This window comes from the organism of the source record quoted next, unplaced genomic scaffold (genome assembly GCF_019419815.1).
Source record: "Pyrus x bretschneideri cultivar Hongxiangsu unplaced genomic scaffold, Pyrus_bretschneideri_v1 Contig111, whole genome shotgun sequence".
Taxonomy (NCBI): domain Eukaryota; kingdom Viridiplantae; phylum Streptophyta; class Magnoliopsida; order Rosales; family Rosaceae; genus Pyrus; species Pyrus x bretschneideri.
The window spans coordinates 453,611-469,770 of NW_025999404.1; the positions used below are offsets into that span (position 1 = coordinate 453,611).

The 16,160-nt window shown below is 38.9% G+C and overlaps 1 pseudogene; it reads left to right on the forward strand.

The window, feature by feature from the left end:
* Positions 1 to 5,123: 5,123 nt before the first annotated feature.
* Positions 5,124 to 9,993, forward strand: LOC103934119 (annotated as a pseudogene).
* The last annotated feature ends 6,167 nt before the right edge of the window (positions 9,994 to 16,160 follow it).

Here is a 16,160-nt window from a genome sequence, read left to right on the forward strand (position 1 = left end):
CTTTTCATACAATACTCAAATGGGGTGTATGAATACACCAACGTGATCTACTCAACCTCACGAACATCCCCATATTTTTAAAATAATTTTTCGACATCTCACGCGCCCCCACGTGCTGGCCAAGGCACGGCCACACGCGCCGCCCACGCGCAGGCAAGTGCTTGGCACGCTGACGGAATCCCTAACGGCATTAAGGAATATTCTGTCCAACAGTAAGTATATTCCGTTAAAACTAACCTGACACCGTTAAGAATATTCTGTTAACTTAACGGAATATTCCCCTATCTTCTCTGGCGAGTCTCACCGGAGCCGTCGCCGTCCGCCGCCGTCTGCGTTGCCGGAAACTGGTACCAAAATGAAGCTTACAACAATTAGAACAAAACCTTATCACTTTGGAGCCCTAAAACCAACAGAATCTCGCCGGAAAAACCCACGATATTCCGGCCAAACCTACAACTTATGATCTCGCCGTCTAAAACCTTCCAACGAACCACTCCAAGCTTCCTAAAGACCTCACTAAGCTTCCTACAAGCTTCAAATTCCCTGAAAAACGACATTTCACGTGTGCATGAACAGTGACCAAAATCGAGGTTCCATGGTTCGACGTGAAATCGAAGGATTTCCTACTTGAAATGGGTATGGTTGAACTCATATGAACCTCACGAACACCAAGGTATAGTTCTCCACCTCGATCTACAACGTTTCCACAGGTTTTGGGTCTTGTCCATACAAAGAAGAAGAAGAGAAAGAGAGAGAGAGAGAGAGACACGGGACAGGGCAGAAGATGAGGATGAAAGTGTGGGTGTGTGTGTGTGATCCAGATGCAGCCAACCAAATCCCCAAAACAAACACACAACGAAACATAACCACTAGGGGCAAAACTATCATTTCACACCTACAATACAAATAATCCGGGACGGGCTGTCACAGTTAAGTTTCACAATGAAGTAGTAATAAGGTGATTCAAATTCACCTTTTGCTCATTTTAACAATTAAAGAGTATAAAAGGTACGGGAGAGAGGGAGAGTGCAACATTTGTTTTTGACTACCCAATTCATTTCAATCAAAATCTTCTAGGCTTTTTTGCTTCAACAATTGCCTAATTCTTTAGATTAGTCTAAGTTCGAATTTGCCGAAGCATTTGCCTAAGTTCCTAGTAAAAGAAAAATAGAATAAAGGATCATTTTGGTTCCAGTCCCTAATCAACCTAATTGTTAGACTAAAACCTTATTTGTTTAAATATTTTGATTGAGGTCCTTAGCCTCATTTAAGAGATTTAACTCATGTATTTATGCATTTAATGTCCCACAAATTATGAAATTTAAAAAAATTCAAATAATATTTTTAAATATAATAAATACTTAAAAATAAATTTTAAAGTAATATTGTTCTTCACAAAAATTATAGCAAAAAAATAATGACACAACCCGACCGAAATCGAGGCGTGCTGGCCGTCATGTGAGAGTGATGTAGCCATGTGCACAGTACGGAAGCAAAATAATAAAAACAATTACGAATAAATAAAAACCAAACTACTAGATAAACTAGTTAAAGTAATATGCAAGTGTAAGACTAAGCATGATAAACATAATCAGAGCCCAAAAAGCCTAAGTGTAGTTCAGTAGGACGAATACTAATTACACAACACCCAAAGGTGATCCTACATTTGTGAAGTTCTGTCAGAACCACCGACAAGTCCTCGTGAGCCACCAAAGCTCTTGCTACTTAAAACCTCGTGAGCCACCAATATCTCAACATAAGATGTAAGTAACCCAGGTAATGTCAAACAATGTAAATGATATATCAGCCGGAGTCACCTAATGTGACCTGTACGGCTGAATCTAGAGCTCAAATCCACAACTCAATCACTACACCTGCACACGAGTCAGAACCACCTAAAGTGGTCTGTATGACAGGACTGGGTGTAAATAAATACGCTCAAGTGCTACGATCACGTGAAGACTATGCGAATAATCGCAGGTCACCTACGAGTCGGAACCACCTATAGTGGTTTGTACGACAGGACTGTGCACTTAACTTGGATCCAAGATGAGTGTGTGGTGCGGGAGGTGAACATCACGTGAAGGATTATGCCCTAATTATGGGCAGGAGCACTAGCACCGGGGTGCAGGTTTATGAGGTCTCAATACATCTCACATAACTACTAATTCACAACTATAAACTATAAACTTACCTGACACTTACTTGTGCGTCCGTAGCACCAAACATACATATATGCAACTACTAATGCATAAATAAATAGGCAGACACTTTGCATGCCATTTTAAAACATATAAACATTCAATTTCATTTTCTGGGAAAATTCTCAAGTATATAGGTATATACAGAAAACCAAAAGCCCACTCAGTGGTATGTGGAAGGGTTGTAACCCCCAAGCCATGAGTGACTACGCTTGTCCTCAGGATAGGTCTCATCTGTATGCGAAACAACTATAAAAATGTCAATTTAAAGCACATAACCAAAACTAGGTAATAACTTCTCATACAATGCTCAAATGGGGTGTTTGAATATACCAACGTGATCTACTCAACCTCACGAACATCCCGATATTTTTAAAATAATTTTCTGACCATCCACGCGCCGCGCACGTGCCTGGCACACTGACAGCGGTGGTTAACGCTGTTAGGAATATTCCGTCCAAAAGCAAGCATATTCCGTTAAAATTAACTTGACGCCGTTAACTACCGTTATGAATATTCCGTTAAGATTAACGGAATATTCCCTTTTCTTCTCGGGCTAGTCGCCGGACTCAATCGTCGTCGCCGGAAACTGGGAAAAACTTTAAACCTTTATATCTCAGTCGTTTTTCATCCAAATTTCATGAAATCAGTACCAAATTGAAGCTCATAACTTGTAGAACATTCCCTTACCTGTTTGAAGACCCAAAAACGATGGAATATCATCGGAAAAATCATGATATTCCGGTCAGCTTTGCAACTCACTATGCTCGAGTTTCCTGACGTCCAATTTCTTCCAAAATGCTTCTCCGAGCTTCGTGAGAAGGTTCTAAAGCTCCCTATAACCTCAAAACTCGATGAAACCTCTGTGATCACGAAAACTGGGATCTCGGGTTCTAGGGTTTTCGAGGGTTCAAGTTCTACAAAAAGTGTGGATGAACTCAAGAGCTTGCAAGGAGTTCGAATCTTACCTTCTAGACGTTGATCTGTGTGTGAAAGGTTGGTTTTGAAGTTTGTCCGTACACTTGCAAGGGAAATGGAAGAAAATCCGAGAGAAAGAAGAGAGGGAGAAAGGTCCATGGGTGTGTGGTCCTGGATGAGTCAACAACCAAAAAGAAACAACAAGACAACACCGCACAACGGCAACTAACAACCAAGGGCAAAAGCGTCATTTCACACCTACGGTACAAATAATTTGGGACAGGCTGTCATAAATAATGTACCCACATAATTATTAACACATTTTAAAAAATAACTATTGATATATTTTAAAACATAAATTAAATAATATAATTAGCATGGGTGTAAGATCCCACATCGCCCAGTGGTGAGGATCTTGTAAGCCTTATATGTATATTCCCATCTCTACCTAGTATGAGGCCTTTTGGGAGCTCACTGGTTTTGGGTTTCGTAGGAACCCCGAAGTTAAGCGAGTTCGCACGAGAACAATCCTAGGATGGGTGACCCCATGGGAGATTCTCGTGTGAGTTCCCAGAAACAAAACTGTGAGGGCATGGCCGAGGCCCAAAGCGGACAATATTATGCTACGGTGGAGTCGAGCCCGTGATGTGGGGGGGCCTAGGCCGAGATGTGACAATTTGGTATAAGAGCCACTCCCTGGCCGAAAGTGTGCCGATGAGGATGTTGGGCCCCTAAGGGGGGTGGATTGTTAGATCCCACATCGCCTAGGGGTGAGGATTTTGTAAGCCTTGTACGTATATTCCCATCTCTACCTTGCACAAGGCCTTTTGGGAGCTCACTGGCTTCGGGTTCCGTAGGAACTCCGAAGTTAAGTGAGTTCGCATGAGAGCAATCCCAGGATGGGTGACCCCCTGGGAAAATTGTCATGTGAGTTCCCAAAAACAAAACCGTGAGGATATGGCCGGGGCCCAAAACGGACAATATAGTGCTATGGTGGAGTCGAGCCTGGGATGTGGTGAGGGCTTGGGCCGGGATGTGACAAAAATGGGTGCAATCCTGCTCACCCGCACACTTTTTTGTTTAGGCACTTTTAGGTTTCAATTCATTCACATTTTTTTCCACTACACTACACTTTATGGCTTCGTTACTTTCCAGGTGTTGGCCAGCACAACTCGATTTCAGAGTCCAAGTGGACTTTTCGGGTCAGGGTGTGTCAATGGGTACATTTAGCAAAATTAAAAATGGGTACAAATAATTAAAAAATATGGGTACAAATACAAATACAAATAAGAGTTTAAAAAATATGGGCACAAAAAGGAATTAATATATGGGTACAAATTAAAACTGAGAGGAAAATTAGTACAAATTAAAATAGAAGGTTGCAAATTAAAAATGGATACAAACTAAAAGTAAAAATACAGGATAAAAAATTTAGCCATGAATATAAATACAACAAATGTAACATTTCTAATACTAAATGAATATATTTAGAATTAAAAAATTTTATTATTAAAATAATTAATGACATTTATTAAAATATAAGGACCTTGATAAAAAATTAAAGAGGAATAAAGTTTTAATCAATGAAGTAGGAAGAATAGAGGTGTGAACCTAATTTTTCTTAAAATAAAATATAGGACCTAAAAATGAATACATTTATGATCTCTCAAGTTCCAAAATGTCCACAAACAAATTAAAATAAGAAAAACCAACAAACAAACAAACAATGACAGCCTAAAAGCTTTCCCCCATCCATCTCTCGGGTAATATTAGGAAGATTAAATTTTGAAAACTAAAAGATATAGGACTTGATGATTGGTTTATTATTTAAACGTCGATAAATATGCTCACTTATATTGGCGACACATCTTTTAGTTTTCAAATTTTATCTCAAAATTTAGTCTTTATAACATTACCCCTCTCTCTCACTGCCATGGACCATGCGCTTGGGGAGCACTAGGAAGCAGTGAACATCTCTTGTGCCGACGAGTCATTGGAAGATTCATGGCCACCGTGCTTGTTCACCCACTAATCCCAGCTTCCCATGCAATAACATTTCCACCAGTAGCTAGTCTTAGACCCACAAACATATCGGCACTGCTCGTGTTTTGATCACCACCGCGCATCAAAGCACGAGTTTTGGTGGGTTATGGCGACCCACTTACACAGTGAGATCAGTTGCAGAAGAAAGTTCGAGCTCCAGCTTAGACGTTGGGGATGATGAGGTTATTAAGACAGAGCTTTTCGAAGCAATCAAAGGAATCAATAGAGGCATTTTCGGAGTCCCGTCTGCAAAGAAATCTTAGATTGAAGCTCTCGTCAACCAGCTCGAGTCTCGGAATCCTACTCCAGATCGTGTTCTTAATCTACAAAAGGTATCAAACAGAGTAGTTACTTCTGTATGAAGTTACTAACTCCGTATTAAGTTACTTACTGGTTAGTCGTATATAAATATATATTCTTTATTTTTGTATTTTGATTGGTTTGTTTAATTGGAAGGTGGGTGGATGCTGGAAACTTGTGTACAGCACAATTACTATTTTAGGTTCAAAAAGGACAAGGCTGAGATTGAGGGACTTCATCTCCTTGGGTGATTTCTTCCAGAATATTAACATTGCTAAGGTACACACTAAACAGAGTCTGTTAATTCAAAAATTCAGATGCTCACAAACTAAGGAGCGATTTGAAAACCGTTTCGTGTTTTATTTGTTTTATTTTTATAACAAAAAATCGAATGCCAATTTAATAGTTTTCATGTTTTGGTTTTCATTAATTACCAATCGAGATTTTTGACACATTATGACCCGAAATATTCACTTGAACTCTGAACCGAAATGTGCTGACCGACCCTTGGAAGATGACAAAGCCATAAAGTGTAGTGATGTGGAAAATGTGTATAAACTTAAACCTAAAAGTGCCTAAGTAATATAGTGCCTGGTGAGTGAGAATGAATCTATTTTACACGTGATATCAAAGCATAAGTACAGTATAGTAAGATAGGGTGAAAATTATACTATCGAAGGTAATCGTGTAACATCCCACAATGCCCAGGGGAGTGGATCTTGTAAGCCTTATATATATATATATATATATATATATATATATATATTCCCATCTCTATCTAGCACGAGGGCTTTTGGGAAATCACTGGCTTTGGGTTCCGTAGAAACTTCAAAGTTAAGCGAGTAGCACTCAAGAGTAGTCCCATGATGGGTGACCTACTGGGAAGTTCTCGTGTGAGTTCGCAGAAACAAAACTGTGAGGGCGTGGTCGGGGCCCAAAACGGACAATATTGTGTTATGGTAGAGTCGAGTCTGGGATGTGGTGGGGGCCCGGGCTGGGATGTGACAAATCGTCTACACCAAGATTTGTCAAGAATCCTCGTCGATATGCAAGCTTTGCAATAAAAGCTGTAAGGGCCAAAAACAAGGGGTAGTGGGCCTAGAAACAAATCTTTGCAAAAATCATTTTCAAAAACATAATAACCCCTCGTTGTAAAACCAGTATAGTTTCCAAAATATATATATACTACGTATATAGTAAGAAAATACTTACCGTAGCCTGCAAAATCTCAAGAATTCATTATGGCACATTATCTCGTAAATAAGGGCATGACATCCATAATCACAAAATCTCACATAAGCAACATATCATATCGGGTGCTCATCAACACATGCTGACACACAAGTTCATGCAGAGGCATTTTGACATGAACATGACTGGGTGTAATAATAATATACGCTCTAGTACTACAATCACGTGAAGACTGGCATTATATGCAGCACATACGAGTCAGAGTTTCCTATGGCAGCCTGTACGACAGGACTAGCACATACAATGGATCCAAAGTGAGCATACGGTGTGATGTGCACATACTGGCCCTGGTCCGAGTGAGTACCAACACTAGTGCAGCAAATGATGAGCAGATAACATCAATATGGCCATGCCATATCCCGTCAGCAATTCTAATCAAGGCATCTTCTTAAGCTTACTTGTGCATCTCGTAGGATTATTTCATCATTTCTCAACAATAAGGTATTTCTTATAAACATTAATTTAATCATGGTAATCTCATAAAGAACTTATCATTGCTTGTATATATGGAAACTAACCTATATATATATATATATCTACTGACTAATAAAACCCTCTTTGTCAACCAAAAGATGGTGAAAACACAAATTAGTCTTCTACCACAAAAAAAAAATAATGGGCAATAATGTAATTTCACAGGTCCAAATTTTACTATTTTTTATTGAAACCTTGCCTACAGGTGATGTTAAAATATCTACAATTTGAAAAAAAAAAAAAAAAAACACAAACAAAAACCTCCAACTCCCTCCCATTCATTTCCCTCTCTCCTTCTTTCCTTCTTATTTTCTAAAAAAATGTGTTCATACACACAAAGTGTGTAGGCAAATGCTAGTATATATAAAGAAAAGATCTACTCATAGTTCATGTCGCCAAGTAGCATCAAGAGACCTAGCAATGCGCCTAGAAACGAAACCATTTAGGTAAATATAACGTGCTAATGAAATTACGCTTTTTTATATAAAGTATGGCTAATAAATGAACTATCCTAAAATTGTTGAATTTTGGAAAACGGACGGCGGATTCGGAATCAGCGCGTCGAAACACGCTAAGGAGGGTTCCCGTCAAATTTTACAAAAAGTCAACGGTTAACTGTAAAAGTTAACTGATGTATATATTTTCTGGGACAACTCACTAATCAATATAGGTGCACTAAGCCCTACATAGTCTCTAGTAATATTGATTTTAATATTTAAGATCAATTCGTAGCATATTGTCCAAAAGTCAAGTCTCTATCAAAGGTGAGGTCCACAACCCTACACAAGTCAATCTGGAACATCCGCCCATGGATTCCCAATCCGTAACTTTTCAAAGTCCACACTATGCTTCTGGAACAACATACTAAAACTTCTTTACAATCCAACGGTTGGATCTCTACCAATGGCAAATTCAAGTGGCAGTCAACTTTGGATTTTACAAACTTTAGAAATTCAATTCGGGAAGATCTGTACATCGGATCCTAATCTATAAGTTCCTAATGTCCACAAATATTATGTACTATCACGTATTAAAGTTTGGTGTTGATCCAACAATCGGATCGTCCATTCATATAATAACCAAGTGGCGGCCAACTAGGCGGTCCACTACAAAACTATATTAAAACATCAGGATTTCACTAAATGGATGTCAATTATGGAATCAGGGCATCAAATTAGCCTAGGATGGTCAGGTGGGCTCTTGGCCCACGCGTCGCCTCAACTCGCTTTCCAAATATTACCAAATTTCACATATTGAAGATCTCAATAAGTAGAGCAAGTTTTATACCTGTGGCCAAGTCCAATTTGGCCGGGAAAATCCCCAATTAACTCGAACCCGCCGGAAACCCTAGAAATAGGTGGCTTCGATCCGTCAACTTTGGTGCTCCGCCGCACTCAAACTTGTTTGGGCTTTGTTCCTGACCTCTAGAGGAGTGTTTTGGTGGTGGTAATTGAATGAAATTGTTTCAGAATTGGTGGATCTTGGGCAAGGGTTTTCGCGGCACCCATGAGTTCAAACTTCTTGAAATCGTAACAAATTCTTGTCGATTTTGGCTAGAATGGGATGATGGGATGTTGTGATGAGGTTTAGTGGTGATGGGAGGTCGAGGAAAGCCGGAAAAATGCATGGAAAACCGTCGGGAAAGTCACCAGAACTCGGGTTGGGTCGCGGGTCTTCAAAGGGATCTGATTGCCTCTTTTTTTTTTTTCTTTTTCTTCTCTCCTTTCCCTTCCATTCTCTTGTTTATGATTGGGCAACCCCCTAATCCCTCATTTTCTCTCATCTCCCTTTCATTCAGCCATCCATCTCTCTCCTTTCTCTTATTTCCTGTCATCCCAGCCACAAACGTGGAACATCACATAGCTCCAGAAAATTTGGAGCCTTCTAGAGTGAAGGTTAAATTTACTAGAATGCCCCTGACTTTAAACATTAATAACTCCTTCATTATAGCTCCAAATTACGTTTTGTTTACGCTCACTCGCTCATATCGACGAGTACTACGCAAACAGGCTAAAAGTATGAGTCATACGTCTCTCTAAACAATGGTCAATAGAAGTCAAAATCCTTACCTCTAGGGGCATTTTCATCAACTCACACTTTTAAAATTTATATTATTGTAAAATTAAGGACGGGTTGTCACAATCTACCCACCTTAAAAATATTTCATCCCCGAAATTTGAAATAATTTGCTATACATAAAATATTCAAAATAGAAGGAAAATACATAAAGAAGAAATCAAGCTAGAGCGGTTGCATAAAAGAGAATGTCATTCCATCGCGATTGGAGTGTAATGATCCATCTTTCATGCCCCCAAACTCTACTTTCCTTCTCCTTTAGCACAAAACTATAATATAATATCTTTAGTAAAGCATAAGGTCATATATATATATATATAATAACAAGTTGTCAAAATACATATATAATATCATGAAAAATTTAAAATTATTTGTATTGAAATCCAAACTGAACATAGAAAAGTTTCACCTAAGCACGCATCGGGTCACGTACTTCAAAGATATGTATGTAGTAACTTTGGGTTAAGCCTAAACAACAAATAAGTAAACTAACATAAACGGTCTAATTGTCCACTTGCTTAACGAATCCAACAAATAAGTTATTGATACTACGGTACTGACAACTCATTGTTGTCTCGAAAAACAAGCAACAAATTCCCAAGGCTGCAATATTACCATCATGCCCCCCATTGGGAAATACGCATACAACGCTTGATCAAAGCCTCAACCGAGCTTACGCACTACCCTCTCGGGCAACATCATCAATATTATAAAATTTTCTATATCATAATCTCGATCATTCGAATGCTTGTTCATAATACTCCTCAATGAAACATATGCTATACATAAAATCTCCACACTACGTCTCAACAGTGTCATACCCAAAATAAAAAATTGTAACCGTAGTTACAAGCAACTAAAATAAAGATAACTATATTTTATAACCATGCTAATTGTAGAACGGATAAAATGCAATATGTCCATTAAGGTCTGGATAGTTCGTTCAGACTGGTTGTTAGTCTGAGCGTAAAAAAATATGATACTGGACAAAAACTTAGTACTTATAACCTTCAAAAAGGCTTCCCAAGACTTGGAAATAAAACGAGTGTTATAGGGAGATACTATAGTTGTCACATCCCAACCCAGGCGCCCACCACAAATCGGGCTCGACTCCACCGTAGTACGATATTGTCCGCTTTGGGCTCCTACCACACCCTCACGGTTTTGTTTCTGAGAACTCACACAAGAACTTCCCAGTGGGTCACCCATCATGGGATCGCTTTCGCGCGCTACTCGCTTAACTTCGAAGTTCCTACAGAACCTGAAGCCAGTGAGCTCCCAAAAGGCCTCATGCTAGGTATAGATAGGAATATACATATAAGGCTTACAGGATTCACTCTCCTGGGTGATGTGGCATGTTACAATAGTGACAAGCACACCAAGTAGTCAAACAATGTAGTTCACAATGCCTTAGTGAGCAGCTTTATTTTGAATTCTTCTCGAATTTAGCGAAAAACTGAAAGAACAGTCAAGAATATGAGGGTGAAAACAAGTCTATCAAATCTAAAGTACAAGATAACTAGATTGAATGCATAACACCTCACTACAAACGTAGTTTCCGAAATATTCAATCACCAATGGTAAAAATTCGCTTAGTAGTGTATTTGTTAGGTGATTGAAGAATTATTGATCACAATATTCGAGCAATTCTTTTAGACGGCTTCTCTGTTTCAAGAATAATACAAAGTGTAGTAGGGTAGACACATACCTAAGGTTGATTGGAATGCCTTCCAGCATAGAGGGGTAAATATGGAATCATAGTCAGAGTAAATGTTGACCGAAACACCAGAAAATCCGATAAATTCAAGAATGAGCAATTTTACCAAGAGATCAAAAATGTTGTCATCTGGACCAACAGAAAGTGAGTTGACTTGTCAAGTCGACCTATAAATATTGAAACATCATCACAATCTCCACATGTATAAGATGTCTCATACTGAGAGTTTACGATGACATTTCCCCATCTCAATTTAGATACAAGAAGTGATTATAAACACTCAAACTATTTCTTGAAAATTTGGAAGTAACGTCAAAATTGATACTCTTGAATCCCAACTAGAATGGGATAGGACAAGCTAATGATATTCAAGGGTAGATATGTCTTTTGCTGCGATAATTCGCAATTTCGTTTGCACAACCAGGGTAATATATGATCATACAATCGTAGTCGTTGATTTGGTTCTTCCATCATTGCTGTTAGAAGTTTAGCACTTTTTAAGAGAAAGTGCATTTGAGAAGTTTGTGAGATTGGTGAAGGTTCTGGACATTTTTCTCCACAGAGAAATGTTATCTGGTTTTCGAATGAAGAAGATGACTGTTGACTCTAGGTCATGTATATGATGGTTCATTTTGAATGGTTCTAACTGTTGGAAAATATAAGCGATACTCTGTCATGCTACCCCTACATAGCTGAAACATTCAAAGAAAACGTCATCATGGATTTCGAAAATGATCAATGCCAATGAAAGGTGTAAAACAAAGGCGAGATAAGACAACAGTTCAATTGTCAAAAACTTTATTCATATCCAACATCCCAAACCAAGCTAACTTCCCTCAGTCGATGAGTGAGGAAAAGCACTATAGCCGAAATATCGCTAACAAATTGTCGATAAAATCGAAAATATCAAAGATATCTCGAATTTCACAACACTTTGTGAGAATTTGAACTTTCTTCCACTATAACCTTTTGGGAAAAAGAAAAGAATATCATCTACTAAGATCATGTCTCCCAAGAAAAGTACCAATTTGAACAACTAACGTTTGAGAAATTTGGTATAAAGCTAACTGTCGGTATTTAGGAAGTTTGATCTCGCTGCTGAAGTAGGTGGAAAAGTCCTCTGTAAGACTACAACGAATTCAACAAGCTATGGAAGAAAACTCGAGTTCCAAAAGTGGTTGGGTAGACCATCATTTTGAAGTATGGGTTAATGGTTTTTAAACGTCACCCGATGTAGTTGCTAGAATCTAGGTATGACCCTAAGATTCGGCCTTTCGCCTTCGTGGTTAGGTTTGAGGTTCCCTAAGGTGAAGTGTTGGGCTGGAAAATTCCTAATCAATAAGCTTTTGTAACTAAGCTCTCTCAATGATGTTGGAGTTGTTTGAAAGATACAAGGAAAATTGGAGTGGTACGAGAAAGTGGATAGATAGTGTACTTCACTTCACATTTGGTGATATCCCAGGTAAAATTTGAAGAAATGATGCCAAAGATGTACATCCTTGAAACGTACCACACTATTTCCTTTCACTATGCCACGTGCTAATAGATCTTCACAACTTTCTGTATATTCAATTCGCTTTTATAGTGGAAACTAATTTGTGTTTCAACTAAAATTTGCTTGTGGAAGTAATCGGAAAGATGGCGGACTGAAGTGGTTTTGGTCACCTAAGTGGGAAACTATGGTTAAAAACAACTACAAGTTTACGGTCCTCCTACAAGGCTTGTTGCTAAGTTTGCACAATTTTACTTTTTTTAGTTCATGTTGTCACTGCTAATCAGTGTATCAATTGCACCGCTAATTAATACAATTAAGATATTTTGATATTGTTCGTTACCCTGAAATTGTAAACCAGCATTCTGGCATAAGGGTACCACTCCTAAATACTAGTACATGTGCCTGGTATCAGAAATCATACCGCCTGAATACTGGTTGACAATTCCAGAATATCAGCTGATGTCGTCAATTAGTAGTGCTAGTGTAGGCTGATTACAGGTTAGAGTCTGCTCGGGTGGATGGTTTTGGACAATTGGTAAGGAACTGGTCCAATGAGGTGGTTTCATTAATTTTAGGAAAAAAAAACTTACTACTTCGGGGATTTCTATTGCATGTACGTATAACAACTCGTACACCTGTGCCTATGCTCGTCGAAGTGACGAGTACATCACCAAAAGAAATTCTGGAAACTAGTATTGGTTGGTACGTCCTAAGGCTGGAAAAGGAATTTGCTAATAATCTACTTTAGGACGCGCTTAAACATATGTCGATCTTCGTCCTGAAGACTCAAAATTATAACTAGTGTGCTTGAGAAGATTAGCGATATCGGGGACCAAAAGTGATTTTCCCTCGAATGTTCCCCTCATTGAGTGCTACCACTTTCGTACCAAGTTGTCGCTCAAGGCAATTCTGGAATCTTGACAAAGTAAACTTCGTAGGGATTCTAATCGATGGTGTGATATCGGATGCTGCCAAGGAATCAAAACTATTCTTGGTTCCTAACTTGGAATGGTTGGTACAAATGACTAGATGTTAGTGGGATTGATTGGTAAAACTCTAGTGGCACACAATTATCAACACATTAGCCCTGCTTTAGGGCCATTAACTTGTCTCAATTCGGGATTTTTCCTTGGCAGGGAGATTCTTCGTTTAAAATTTAGAGGTGGCTGCCAAAACGATCCCTTGAAAGGTCGTTAAGTCGATTAAGTCACTCAAAACTTACAAAAAGCTACCACATTTTTCGTGCTCGACGAGGTGGCAAGATTTGAACATTGGGCTCAAAGCCAATTTCTGCCTTCTTCTTCTTAGACGAAAATGCACATGCAAAATAATGAACACCTAAGGTTAAGGCTAAGGGCCTCACGCGCCCACGATGAATTTGGGGGGCTTTGGCTGAAGAACCTCCGATGCCAAAGTTAGAATTTGAGAGAGAAAATGTTTAGAGAATTTTAGGAGAAGAGTGGACTTAGGTTTTGGAGAAAATGAGGGGCTGTATATAAGGGTGTGGCCGGCCTTATTAGAAGAATTGGGACCGGCCACATTTGGTTGTATTGTGGGATTGATTGCAAGATATTATGGAAATAATATCTTGCAATTACTTTAGGCAATTAATCTATTAATTAGATAATTAATTAATTAATTAATTAAGGTAATTAATGTTGTGGGTGAAGATTTGATGAGGAGTGATGAGAGAGTTTAAAAGAATACCTTTTTGATCACCTTTGACCTCGATTGGGCCGTTATTGTCTGTTGCATGCGCGTGGGAGTCCTGGTATGCCTCAATGGTAATTTTGTCTTTTTAACCCAATAGTTCATATGCCGCTTCCATATTTTTCTTGATTATTTTTTGCTACACAGGTATGGTTATGGATAATCCCCAATGGTTATTTGCGGTTACGGATATGGGTAATTTTTATGGTTATGGGGATAATATAGCATTTCCGTCCCAAAACCAAACCGTTGCCATCCCAAGCCATTTCCATAAGCCAATTCACGCTGGAATTGCTCAAAATACACTGCCATCTTGGCGTTAAGTGTATCGGAGAAGGAGACCAACAAATTGGCCACAGAGGCTTCTAGAGGAGACAGTACACGAGCATTCATAGTTGAAAAACGAGTGGTGGTAGTGTGGCGGGGCATGCACAGAACGAAAACTAGGACTGTAATGGATGATAAAAATGATGAGTATTCAATTTACTGGTCTGATTCAACCTTAACCACAACAATGAAGGTATGAACGAGAAGAAGGGGAAGTAGCCAAAATAAAAAATTACATTTTAAAATTGACAATTGGGACACTTCTAACAAACTAGCCACATGGGCTAATTGACAATTTGGACACTTCTAACAAACTCAGAACATGGCAAAATAACAAATTACATTTTAAAATCCTTAATCTAAGTGATTAAGTACATCACAGATCATATCACTCAGCCTTGAAGAAACACAGCGACATCCAAGCGTTCGTCTTCGGCGTGGCCTTTTCGTAACCATATTATTTATATGGCGTTCATTTTAGTTTATAAATGAGTTTACTTTTTCAATTTCTTCATCTCCGTCTTCGGCTTGGTCTTTTTTATATGGCTTTCATGTTAGTTAATAAACGAGTTTATTTTTTCAACGTCTTCGTGTTTAGCTTGGTCTTTTTCGCATTGCCTCGATCGTCTTCGTCTTCCCCTTACGGTAATTTCAACTTTATTGTTTCAATTTCTGCGTCTAAATTTCCAATTTTTTTTTTTGGGTAACAGTTGAGTTTGATTTGTAAGAAATGAGTAGATTAAAGGGTGATAATAAGGCTTCCAATGGTTGAGATGCTTAATGGAAGGCTGTGCAAATTACTAAGGTTGCATGGATGGTGATGCTTGAGGCTTGGAGTATGCTTCTAGGCTAATTGGAACTCTCTGGGCTTATTTTCTAGGTGGTTCTCTCTTCCTGCGTTTCTCCTATCTCTCTCTATGTTACTCTAAAAATCACCCTACTCTGTAATGGCTTCTGCCTCCTTATGTAAGTGAAGGGTTTTCCTCTAGGCTTCAAGGGAATCTTCCTTTGTAGCTTGGTCTTCCCCTCCTTTCTCCCTAGCCCTCCTATTATTCCCATTTTGATGTAAGATAGCTGCACTATTGAAACCTGCAATTTGCTTCTTCCCGAGGCGCGGCTTTCCCAATGGTGGGAAGACTGTCTCATTGAAGTGACAATCCACAAATGCGTGGTAAAGATACTGCATGCAAGGGCTCTAAGGGAGCTAGTGTGAAGGAGAATCATAATCGACAAAGATTCACAACCTTCTGTGAGGACCCATATTGGTACATTGTGGTAGCGCAACTTGGCACATGGAATGCATACCCAAATGCGTAAATATGAAATGTCAGGTTCGTACCCAGTAACCAACTGCAACGTCGAAATGGTTGGGTGGCAATGGGCCTCAAGGTGAACCAACATAACTGCGTACAAGATTGCATAGCCCTAGGCAGAAACTGAAAGCTTGGTGCGTTCACTAAGGTCCGGGCATTTAAATTACGCTTTATGATCACTATGTGAGGCTATGTGGCATGAACAAGGCCCGGGAATTTAAATTATGCTTTATGATTCAAGGTCCAGGAATTCGATGTTCAATTATAAACCCAAAAGAAATGCAATACTTATTGAAAACCTTCGATATAAACTCTCTGGCATTATCCAGTCTTCC